The sequence below is a fragment of the Anser brachyrhynchus genome (assembly GCF_964034855.1).
Source record: "Anser brachyrhynchus genome assembly, chromosome: 2".
NCBI classification, from domain to species: Eukaryota; Metazoa; Chordata; class Aves; order Anseriformes; family Anatidae; genus Anser; species Anser brachyrhynchus.
This window is the reverse complement of record NC_137695.1, coordinates 73,888,722-73,901,594: the sequence shown is the minus strand read 5'-3', so window position 1 is coordinate 73,901,594 and position 12,873 is coordinate 73,888,722.

Genomic DNA, 12,873 nt, shown 5'->3' with positions numbered 1-12,873 from the left:
AGCATAAATATAAATTGGATAGGAGGTTTAGGCAGTCTAGAATGTATCATAATGCATCTAGGGTGACAATAGATAACACGTTAAGTACACATTTACTCAGACAATACCTTGTTGAGAAAAAAAATTTCTACTCAATCCTATATACCTGAAGAAAGTTTTGAATGCATGAAATAAACTACAGTTCCTTGTAGGTGTAAGCGTGAGTAATATCAGATGGTTTTAGAAAATTTTAGTTCAAGAATTCTGATGCAGAAATGTAGGAGGTCAACAAAAATGATATAAAAGTGGAAGGGTTAGATATGAGACCTGCAAATACTAACAGAAGAACAAACATAAAAATCCAGCAACAACAAAAGAGGACTTTGATACATGTCCTGAATATGTAGAGAGGATTGCGACTTGATGAGATGATGGAAATGATGACATCAGTCCTTGCAGGAATCTCAGCCCTGGTGTTGCATCAATCTGTGCTTCAGGAAATTTGCTGCCACCTGATTTGCTGGGGGTTACAATAGGAACAAGGTTGATGGTTCCATTTATTTTCCACTACTTTTCTTCCTCCCGATAAGTGTAGTTTTCTGGTTGCTGCAACAGCAGAAGAAGATCTTTACTAACTTTTATTTATTTATTTGTTTATTTATTTATTTATTTATTTATTTATTTATTTATTTATTTTTAATTTCCTGAAACAGACTAGATAATTCTGCAAAGCACACAACTACGCAACTTTAACTGAGATTGTATTCTGAGATTGGCCTTTATCCATAACCATATTTATATATAGATATTCAATATGAGCTCCTAATAACATGATTTTGATAGATAAACATCATGGTATAGTCATTTACACATATGTAGCAACTGCGTCTTCTATATATTAGACTGAGAAGGAATACAGTGCAGTATTGAGTTCTTATTACTCTTTTATTGTTATGCCCACATTTAACCTCTGCTACAACTACTGCTGGTAACATTTGTAAAGTTGTTTTTCTGTTGGGTAATCCCATTTGTCTTTCCTTATTTGGGAGTTTTTGCCCATCCACTTTTGTTGTTGTTGTTGAACTGCTCATTATCAGTTTATTCTCTTTTCTAAATGTAAGTCTGTATCCCAATTTCTTATAAAGAATTCCATAAATTACTTGGTATTTTGTGTTCCCTAATGTTTATTTTGTTTGCTTATCTCCTTTTCAAATCTCAGCTGGATTAAACCTAGGAGCAAGATACAAAGTTCTTTGGTTTCACAATTAATTCATTCTCCTTGAGTGCATCACAGTGAATGATGCTCCCCAAAAATATCATTCCATGTCTTAAGTCCTAACAAATGTCAAATTTCAAAGATTCTGAACAGGAGAGTTTCTTAGGGGTGTTTCTTATACCACTCAATAACAGCATAAGAAATACGATATAATCTAAGGTAAGATAGACCCCTCCACTTTCTGCTAGTCTGATTTCCAGTTTTGCAGACTTCATGGAAACATTTAATCTATATGAAACACACTTGAAAGACGGGTCCTTAGATATAAATATACAGTCATTGTTGGATACCGATAAAAGCAGTTTCTATTTACTATCTGTAGACTGCTGATCTTAGTGAATTTGATGATGCAGTTGCTCTATTAAAAAGGAGAAAAAAAAAGTACTGAAAAAATAGAAATTAGTACTTTAAAAATAAAGCAATAATGTATTTATTAATAAAATATATTAATTTAAATTAATGAAACATAAATAATTGGAATAAAAAAGGGGGAAAAAAAAGAGGGATTTGCCCCATGTGCATATTTCCCAAATAAAGTTAATTGCTGGTAAAACATATGTGGTAGTAATAACTATTTTAAAACTCATGTCTCTTAAATGGTTTCTTGTACCTACTTGCCTTTTCCTTCTTTCATTTTCTTTTTCTTCCTTCCTTCCTTCCTTCCTTCCTTCCTTCCTTCCTTCCTTCCTTCCTGCCTTCCTTCCTTCCTTCCTTCCTTCCTTCCTTCCTTCCTTTTTTCCTTCCTTCCTTCCTTCCTTTTTTCCTTCCTTCCTTCCTTCCTTCCTTCCTTCCTTCCTTCCTTCCTTCCTTCCTTCCTTCCTTCCTTCCTTCCTTCCTTCCTTCCTTCCTTCCTTCCTTCCTTCCTTCCTTCCTTCCTTCCTTCCTTCCTTCCTTCCTTCCTTCCTTCCTTCCTTCCTTCCTTCCTTCCTTCCTTCCTTCCTTCCTTCCTTCCTTCCTTCCTTCCTTCCTTCCTTCCTTCCTTCCTTCCTTCCTTCCTTCCTTCCTTCCTTCCTTCCTTCCTTCCTTCCTTCCTTCCTTCCTTCCTTCCTTCCTTCCTTCCTTCCTTCCTCTCTCTTTTCTTCTTCTTTCTTTCTTTCTTTCTTTCTTTCTTTCTTTCTTTCTTTCTTTCTTTCTTTCTTTCTTTCTTTCTTTCTTTCTTTCTTTCTTTCTTTCTTTCTTTCTTTCTTTCTTTCTTTCTTTCTTTCTTTCTTTCTTTCTTTCTTTCTTTCTTTCTTTCTTTCTTTCTTTCTTTCTTCTTTCTTTCTTTCTTTCTTTCTTTCTTTCTTTCTTTCTTTTCTTTCTTTCTTTCTTCTTTCTCTCTTTTCTTCTCTCTTTCTATCTCTTTCTCTCTTTCTTTCTCTCTTTCTTTCTCTTTTTCTTTCTTTCGTGAAAGTGTGACACCAAACTTCCTGAATATTACCATTCCATACTCAGAAAGACAAGGGATATCTGTCAAAGCATGACTTACCAGCCATAGAAAGATAGAAAGAAACAAGAAGATGCTTGAGACACTGTGTCAAAGACTCTAAGAGATAAGAAAGATTATTTCCTGGACCGTATTTCTACCCCATATTCTGACCTTCAAAAATAAGGATTTAATCTTTTTCCTATTAAATATGATTACTTAAGACTAAATGAATTTACAGCTCAGTGTCTCCCTCTTGTACAAACATCCTGTATGTAGTTCTGAAATTAATTCATTTAAGCTTTGGAGAAGGAAATAGCTTGCTTCCTGCAGTGGTGAATTTTTCTCTTGTGAATCCTCTCCTCATTCTACCTCTTACATATTTTATATTATCATGTTTATGGCTGTACTCATAATCCTACAGAGAGAACATCTCATTAAGTGTTCTATGCAAATTAAGGATTAGGTGCTAGTTTAGTCCACTAAGTTTATAGGCTTAAATAAAGCCTAAACCATCTGGGAACTAATGTTATGTTCTGCATTCTGAATTTCTAAAACCAATCATCTTTGAAAGGTCTGTGAACTTAATGCTCTCTGCCTTGACTAAATGAATGAGACGAAAATCTGGAACAGAATTCAAACACTTTCAGGGAGTGCTTGGTGTGTAGTATCTAGCTTTAGGTGTAAGGAAGTGAAAGCTTTCATGTTGTGTAAACTGACAATACCAAGTAGTTTAGCCAGCCATTGGATCATACAGCAAATTATATGATTTTTAATAATAGTCAGTGGAGAAAATGAAGCATCAATTTTAATCTTATAACTACCCCACATACCAGTATTAAACGTACTGTGCTTCAAATTATTCGTATACTGTTAATTTATTGAGATCACTGAAAAAAATTTGTTAGCATGAAGGGTGGCTGTCCTGGTTTCAGCTGGGACAGAGTTCATTTTCTTCATAGTGGATATCAAGTGCTGTGTTTTGGATTCAGGATGAGAATAATACTGATAACACACCTATGTTTTAGTTGATACAAGTTGTTGCAGAGCAGTGCTCACACAGAGCCAAGGTCTTTTCAGCTCCTAGTGCTGCCTTGCCAGCGAGGAGCCTGGGGATGCACAAGGAGCTAGGTGGGGACAGCCAAGGCTGTTCAAACTGGCCAAAGGGATGTCCCATACCATGTGGCATAAAGCTCAGCAATAAAAACTGGGAGGACTGGTGGGGAGGGTTGGCCGGGGGGAACCAGTGAACAGGGTAGCTGGGCATCTGTCAACAGGTGGTGAGCAACTGCATTGTGTAACACTTGATATATATATAAACATACCTTAAACATGCCTTAAACATACACTTATCTATACAAATATATAGATATTTTCTCTCTCTTTCTCTCTCTCTCTTTTTTTTTTTTTTTTTTTTTTGAAAATGAGGGCAAATGCTTTAGTTACTGTACAGAATCAAATTGGGGGTGGGGGTGAGGGCAAATATGAATCTGTATAATGAAAGGGCAGGCATTTTTAGAAGGTGAGCTGGTGCAAGAAGAGAGAGACAGCTTATTGCAAGAAAACTTTGTTGAAGTACCTTGCCCTGAGAAAGTATATTCTTTTCCTAGCACTGCAAAGGATTCCTTAAAATACTTAAAATAGGTTTTTTTAATCACAGGTGGATAAAGGAAAGGTTCTTCATTTTTAATACCTAGCTTGAATTTCTCAAAAATGCTTAGAAGTGAGTGGGGTTTTGCTCTGAAGTGTAAAGTGCTATAAAAAAGAATAGTATTTTGGGAGATCATATGCAAAGTGACAGGTCTCCATGAACGAGTAGATGTTTTTATCTTAAATTTATCTGTCCCCCTCTGTAACAATGAGACAATAAATACTATTCTTTAATCTCACAGGGATGTTGTGAAAATTCTTAGTAAATGTGAAGTACTTAAATACTATGCAATAATGAGCACATACACACACAAAAAAAAAAAAAGAAAAAACCAGAAATGAATGAATAACTCTGAGTTCATAGAAGGATTGAAGAGTGTGCAGTAAATATAGTATGGAAACACATACTGCACAAGGCTGAAAGAGAATATTGAACAGCTGTTTGCTAACTAAACATCATCCTGCCAGTGCACTGAATTAAACACAGGGGAACAGACTACTGCAATCATATAATTAAAGACTGACTCAAGATGCATACGTACTAAGCATCTGAATTAAGATTACATAGGAAATCAGACTTTGCATTTCTTAAATTCTGAGTGCCCACCGTTACAGTATTAACATTTTGTGTGCAATTATTTAGGCTTTTTCTAAAAACACAAACTGAGAGGACAAACTTAATTTTGAATTAATTTTATTTTTGTATTATATTGACACTATTAGCAATGCTAGAACATTTTGTTCCATTCAGACACTTGCCACTTGGCCTAATAAGGTACCCGACAACAGAAGTAAGCAGTTAGTTTTTATGGAAATCAGAACAAGAGCAGAACCAAAACCAATGCTTTGCTGGTGAGTTTCACAGAATGCAATCAGGAGAGCAGAATTTGGAGCAGGATATTTTCTGGCCAGTACTATGCTTTTGTGGTCACAAATCCTTCTTCCTCATCTCTTAAATTAAAATCACATTTTGTCCTAAGAGCTGGGCAGGAGCAGCAGATGGTCACTGGTGGTGGGAACATGCTCTCCCTTTCCCATTACACTGCAATGAGCCAAGCAGGACTGGGGCCAGGGCTAGAGACCACCTAACAAAGCCCTGCCGGACCAATACTTATCTCAATCCTGGAGCTGTTGAAGAATAGCCCGTACTAGATATGTAGAAACAGTACAACAAAAAGGTGTATTATAATGACCCTTCTTACTTTCAGTATGTCTTGCAGTTAGTTCTTCAGGGATTTCCTGAGCTAGAGAGTGTTTTACGGATATTGTTGTATAAAGTCCCCATGAAACACCCTTCCTTGCCCTTCAAACCTATACTCTCATCCAAACTTGGGTTTTATTTCTCTGCTTTTTTACTCTCTAATACTGTACTTGTTCTGCTTGAGTCCCCAAAGTTGTCATTAGCAGTACAGGAGAAACAGATTCCTACTCTCAGATCAGCATCCTGGAAACACTGTGAAACAGCTTGCAATGACATTAAAATAAATACATACATACATACATACATACATAAATCCCAGGCTCTGAGTAGGAGTTGGCCCAATACTGAGAGCAAAATTTAGGTTTCTAGTTTCAGGAGTCCTCCTTGTGTTTACTGAGGCTGTGATTTTTAACTTGAAGAGATATAGATTTTTCAAAAAAAAAAAGATCTAAAAATTAGTAATCTGGTCAAATCAGTGTCATTTGTTCTGATTTACCTTAGTATTGTTCTCTGGAAAGAATGAAACTTTTTGACTAAAAGTTTGATAAAGAAATAAACCTCAGTTATACATGTATCCCCCCAAAAAATAAAATTTACTAGTCTTTTGACAGTTTATTTTTCAGACTTTCTGACACATCGTAGCTAGGAGCTACAAATCTTGAAGTGGAAGATCCACCCTGAGGAAGCAAAGTCCTTAGAAGTCCCTGCTGAACATTCCAGTGTGCCTGCGACATTTTGATTGCATGAACCTTAATACACGTTCGTATTTTGTTTGACAAAATGCCTCTTACCTGGCCCAAAGTGTGAGTGAAATGCATGAAGTTCCTCTATCTTTTTAGGACCACATACAGCACATAAGATAAAATAAATGCAAACGATTGCTCTGGGATGTTCAGCACAACTTAAATATATATAATGTGTGTGTAACTCAAGCTCAATTAAGAAAATAAACCTTTAATTAATGAGAAGCAAATTATGAGGATTTATTCTATATTACAATGAATACATATTCATCTGTGGAAAATGTGAATTTCTAAGAAAACAATGAGATGAAGACCATGATCCTGCAAGATTTACTTCTGTGCTGCTGCTGAATCTCTATCTGACATAAATCAGATGTCAGATTCCTTTTGCCTCTTAGGAATGCTGCAGTTAATGGACATGTGAATGTTCAGAAAAAGGCTATCTCACAAAGGTGAAAGGGAAAGCTAAAACCCACATAATGTCTTCTCTTGAGTTTTCTATACTAATTTAATAGCCCATATAATCAAGGGTGATATAGAGCAGGAATGACTAAATCAAAGTTTTACTGACTTGGAGAAGAATTTATGGTTTAAAGTTCGAGTTGTATAATTGGGTATGGTTTTGAATCTTATAAGTCAAATGACAGTCTTCTTATTGAAGACTCTAAGGAAAACGCATTATTGAAACAAACCACTGATTTCTAAGAGCTAATTAATAGTGATAAATACTAAGCAATTGGAACTGACATGCTTTTTACCTCCAGGTTTAAAAAAAGAACTGAACAAACAGTAAAAGAATTGTAACAATACAAAGCACTGTTGTTGAACTAATCTTACATTAAAAACCTGTCAGGAACATGATAACTGGCCCAGATTTGCATAAACTATTTTAACACAGAGATAGATTTTGCACATTTATTTTAACTAGGGGTCTCAATTTTTTGCTGTTCTTTTAAACTTTATTTTTAACAGCATTTTTTTTTTTTTCTCCACTTCTAAGCCTTATGCATTTTCTGTTCCCCCAGGAGTCTTCTTTGGTGTTGCATTCCAAAAGAAAGCAAATAAAAAAGTGTTCTTTTCATGTGCCCTGCTGCTTGAATGAATATTTGCATGATACCATGCTTTAGGTTATGTGACAAAGCCCATCCACACACACGGGAAGGAACTCAAAGAGACAATGGCAGCAGGTGAAATCCCAAATAATCTCCATCCCAGATGCTCCCAGCTTGACCCCACGGGCCATCAGCCCATTAGCATCCCACCTCCACAAGCCCAGAGGAGCACAAGACCCACTGGGGCTCATGGGAACCCCCATTACAGACCTCCTGAGGAACAACCCCTCTGCCTGGGCACAGGTGAATGAATGAGGGCACAATCCCCAACCAAGGCCAAGCAGGAGTGGCTGGTGGGCAGGTGGGGGCCACGGGGTGAGCAGGTCCATGGGGCAGCTCTGGGTGTGAGAGCAGAGGGTTCAGCTGTGGGACCGGGGGGGTTCCTGGCCAACCGCATGTGTCTAAGCCATCGCCTGACCAGCAGCTGTGGCAGAGCTGCAGCCTCAAGGGCTTGGACATCCACGGGCTGGCAACCAGAGACTGGGGCAGCTACTGGGAAGCCTGAGTGCCTCAGCGCAGCCGCTGGAGGGATCCACCTTGAACAAGTGCCTACAGATCTTCTCACCAGTGGACTTCCATCCTGTCCAGGCAGAGAGGGGAGCAGGACAAGCCCATAGGTGCTGCCTGTGTTCATAAGAGTGCACTGAATGTGTCTGTGATCTGTGTGGCTTGGTATGTATATATGCATATATGTGTATGTGTTATATGTGCATATACGTGCTATATATGTATGCTTTGTGTGTGTGTGTGTGTGTGCCTGCTGGGAATACAGCTTCAGCATTACTACTGGTTGGATCTGGAGACATGGAGCTACTGGTTGGATCTGGAGTAGCCTCACCTTCCCAGTCCTGTTGGATCTAGCATGACCTATCTTCTTATAACACAACTGTTCTCTCTTCCTCTTTGGTCTAATGTAGTTTGAAAGTTAGCCACTTGTGATGTCTGATGGTTTTTGTAGCATTTTCTTCCATTTTTTTATTTCTTTTCTATTTCTTTATTGTATCATAAATAGTGCTGTAAGCATAGCAAGTATAGGAATTAGGTGGTAAAAATGCACAACAGGTTTATCTTGCTTCATATACCTCCTGCCTATTATTTTTTCTTTATCCTCAACTGAAGCAACTGTCTGATCTGTATTTGTTTAAACAATGCATTGCACTAGGCCTTTATTTGTATTTGTGCTTTAGGGGTTTTGCCAGGGTAAAAATTATGAAACCCTTCACTAACCCATCTGTTCAAGGTTCATTTTCTCAAATGAAATTATCACTCTCTTTCTGTTTGTTGTGGTTTAACCCGGCTGGCAGCTAAACACCACACAGCCGTTCGCTCACCCTCCCCCCTCCCTCTCTGGGATGGGGGAGAGAAACGGGAAAGTGAAGCCTGTGAGTTGAGATAAAGACAGTTTATTAAGACAGGAATATAATAATAACAATAATAATAATAGTGATAATGATAATAGTATTAATAATAATAATGTGTAAGAAACAAGTGATGCACAATGCAATTGCTCACCACCCGCTGACCGATGCCCAGCCTATCCCCGAACAGCCGGCCCCCCACCCCGGCTAGCCACCCCTATATACTGTTTAGCATGACGTCAGATGGTATGGAATACCCCTTTGGCCAGTTTGGGTCAGCTGTCCTGGGTCTGTCCCCTCCCAGCTCCTGCTGCACCCCTAGCCTGCTCGCTGGCAGGACAGAGCGAGAAGCTGAAAAGTCCTTGGCCTGGTGTAAACACTGCTCTGCATCAATTAAAACATCAGCATGTTATCAGTGCTCTTCTCATCCTAATCCAAAACATAGCACCCTACCAGCTACTATGAGAAAAATTAACTCTGTCCTAACTGGAACCAGGACACTGTTACAGTGTTCTTCACTGGAACAGTGGTGACTTTTGGTCACAGATTTTGACTGGAGACTGCTTATCTGTTCTTCCATAACTTACACAGTTTCTGTTCAGTAATAATATAATATTTGAACTGCTCTTAATTTTGCAATGAAAACAGTAAATGCTTCAGAAACTGTGCTATCATTAATCTCTTTATCATGCAAAGCTTCTACAACACCATGACGCGCATCAGATTCAGCTTTTCAAAACAATCATGTATGTGCTTAAAAGCACTCAAAAAATCTCATAGGAAGGTTTTAGTTCTGATATTGGCACACCTGAGGACATGGACAGACCAGGGAGTGGGTTTTTGTTGATGACAATGAAAGACAAAATACTGCATGCAGGAGGAAGAATAGGAAACGGAAAGAGAATGTTACAGAAAGTAGAGTAGAAATAATATTTAAAATACCTTCTTTCAGATACTGAGGAACACATACATGCAGCTAAAGGGTTATATTATCTCTACACCTTGGCTTTCATAAGCTCAACTACTGGCCAGAAAAGATGCATGCTTTATTCCAGCTTGTTGTTTATCTAAATGACACCGATCAGCCAATACTGCTATTGATAACTGCAAGTTAGAGATCAGCGTCATGCAGGGCAAACCCTTCTGGGGACGCGTTTCTGTTAGAATGGGGCAAATCCTCTACAGCACGTATGGAAACACATTGTATTATAATTCTCTACACATTCTTAATATTTGTATGTGTCTGTAGATATATTGATTAAAATGCTACATTTAGAAAAGTGTGTATTTTTCACAGCCTAAGTTGTCATCCTGATCTACTTGGTATTTGGTTAACTTAGTTGTCAACAAGCAACAGAAGTACTGCAATTCTTGTGCAAGTAATCCACCAGTTTTGTTTAATGAACAGTTTTACATTGCTTTTCAAAACAATTTAAATCACAGTAGCTCATGCTGATGAACAAGCAACAAATTATTCCACATGCCCCAAAATGAAATGATTAGCACTGAAAATCTAGGCAATTAAATTTTCTCCTATATGGGTAAATTGAGTGTTTTTGTTGTTGTTGTTTCTTTTGGGACAACAAAAATTGTGAAACAGATGTCAAGGGTAGAAGAAAATATATATTCTCAACAGACTTCAATACCTGAGCTTTCAAAATAAATTAGAAAATGTTTATGTTTATTCTGAATTGCCTATAAGAACTATGGACTTTTAGAAAATTGTAATCTTTTGCTGATGGATGGGTTACAAGATGGTTCATTGGTCTCTCAAATTAAACATGGATGTTGGTGTCTAAAAAATTCCGTTTGCTTTGATAACTTGTAAACCTGAGTGTTGTAAATAATGTATTTAATTATTTCCAGGGGTAAGCAGTAGAATCAGAAAACACATGAATACTCTGGATATAACTGTCTCAGAAAAAAAAATAAAAAAATGTCTCTGATATCATTCCAATTACCTGTAATTCCAAATACCTATAATTAGTTGATTGGTAAACTATTTAGCTTCATATAATATTAAAGACATGCTGGTAGCAGCTCATAGTAATGACAGACAGGCCCACCAAGAAAAGAAACCAGATAACTACAGTACCACCACTGTCTGAAAATGGATGTAAGATTTTGGATGAGTTGGTGGAAGGAAGCAGACAGGCCAGTACAGGTGAGTCAACAACTGACTTTTTCCTTATAAAGGAGGAATTATAAGTGAGACAGACTTGCCAACCATTTTCATTTGGTTCAGGAGAAGGAAACAGTAATACTACCCTAAGACTAACAAAAAGATCCAAGTGCAGAAGTGGCAGCAGATACTTGATCAGCAGGCATCTAGCTAAAGCAGAGGAAGAGTTGAGAAAACAAGTATGTCTTCTTTCAGTTGGCTGAATAAAGGGCCAAAAAAAAAAAACAAACCAACCAGCCAAACAAAAAAGATGGGTTCTAGGATTGTTGTGCAGACACCTGCAGACAGATTTACTACTACTACTACTATTATTATTATTATTAAATATCCCTGTAATTTACTGGTATTTTTGCATTGGGTAATACTTGCTTGGTCAATCAAATATCTCAAAAAGAATGACTGATTGTTGTCTGGGTGGTGATGGAAGTCTCCCTTACAAAGGTGCTGGCAACGGGATTTTCATCTTGAGCCAATGAGCTACCCTGAAATGTTTTTCTGTTGAACACCCAGTTGGTTTGTGGTCCTACATGAGCACTGCTGCACATGCATGGACCACTGCTACTGATTATCCTAAACTACTTATAGAACACTTCCTAGCTGTCTTAACTATGTACAAAAGATTGTCCCTCATGACTAATTTTGCATCTGCATGGACATTTTTCCCTGATTATTTATGCTATGTACAGTTTGGTTGGTTCTGCAGCAGAAATGCCAGAGGGAGTCCCTGGAATGCCCAGGCCCCACCCAGGACTTTAATCAACACACTGAAGCACAAGAATTGATCTAGGCACAGGAGAAGCTGCATGGAGGAACCCTTAGGACAGTCCAAATTTCCATCCTGGAAGGCCCCTGCACAAATTAACCAAATATGTACATATGAAGGTAGGTACCAGATCAAGAGATCACCTTGTCTCAGGTCAGTCCATTGTTTCAAATCATTTATACAGAGACTGATTGGACTGTTTCTGGCCATCCAGGAAAAGTGCACTGAAGTGCACTGGGTGTACATTAAGTACAGCCCTGATCCCCAGCTACATCACAATTATAACTATAGGACATTTTTAACCTTATATCTTACTTTTAATTTAAACTCACGTATAACTTGGCACGTGAGCCAGACCAAAAAGCAGGGAAGGTTACAAAAATGTGCAGTAAGTCTAGGGCTGGTATGTGGTCAGGTGCTGCCAAGGAATGAGGGAAATCTTTCTTCTGTGGTCACAGCTACAAAAGAAATGGTGTGTGGAATTTTCCTTTTTCCTCAAACCATTTTCCATACATTTTCTAGTCTGAGGCACGTTCTGACCTCAGCAGAGTTGGTTCAACATTTACGAACAGTGTTTGATGTTTTGTCTGAACTGAAGGATCCATCAAGACTCCTGTGAAGAAAGAACATAACCTTGCCAGAAGCTCAAACATTAATGTTCAGACAGATTTGTGTGTTTTGTGTCAATGGTTGACAAACCTTTGATGTTACAGTTAAAAAAGTAAGTAGAGATCATATCCTTTAGAAATATTTCACTCTGTCAGCACAAATACATTATAATTAATGTTGCAGCTTTCCAGAAGCCTGAGAAGCAACATGGAAAGGTAATACATACATGACTACAGGAGTATCTTTCATTTCAGAATCAATATATTATATTTTCTATCAAAGAATGTGCTCTATATGATAACACATGATGACACTGGTGCCACATTTAGTTCTGATTTTCATCATAATAACATTCAGTCCTTCATCCTGTCTCAGAACAAACAAACAAAAAACCAAAAGTTAGAAAATTCAGCATCAATCACTGTAATGGTTAAAGTCATATTCCAACAGGAGGAAAAATCTTTTGTGTTTATGGGATTTTGTGTTGTTTTAGTGTTTTATTTTTTGTTGTATTTTTTGGTTTGTTTAAACTCATGCAGCAACATACACCAGGACAAGACAGGTTAGAAAGTGGCATTTCAGAAAAGAACCTGGA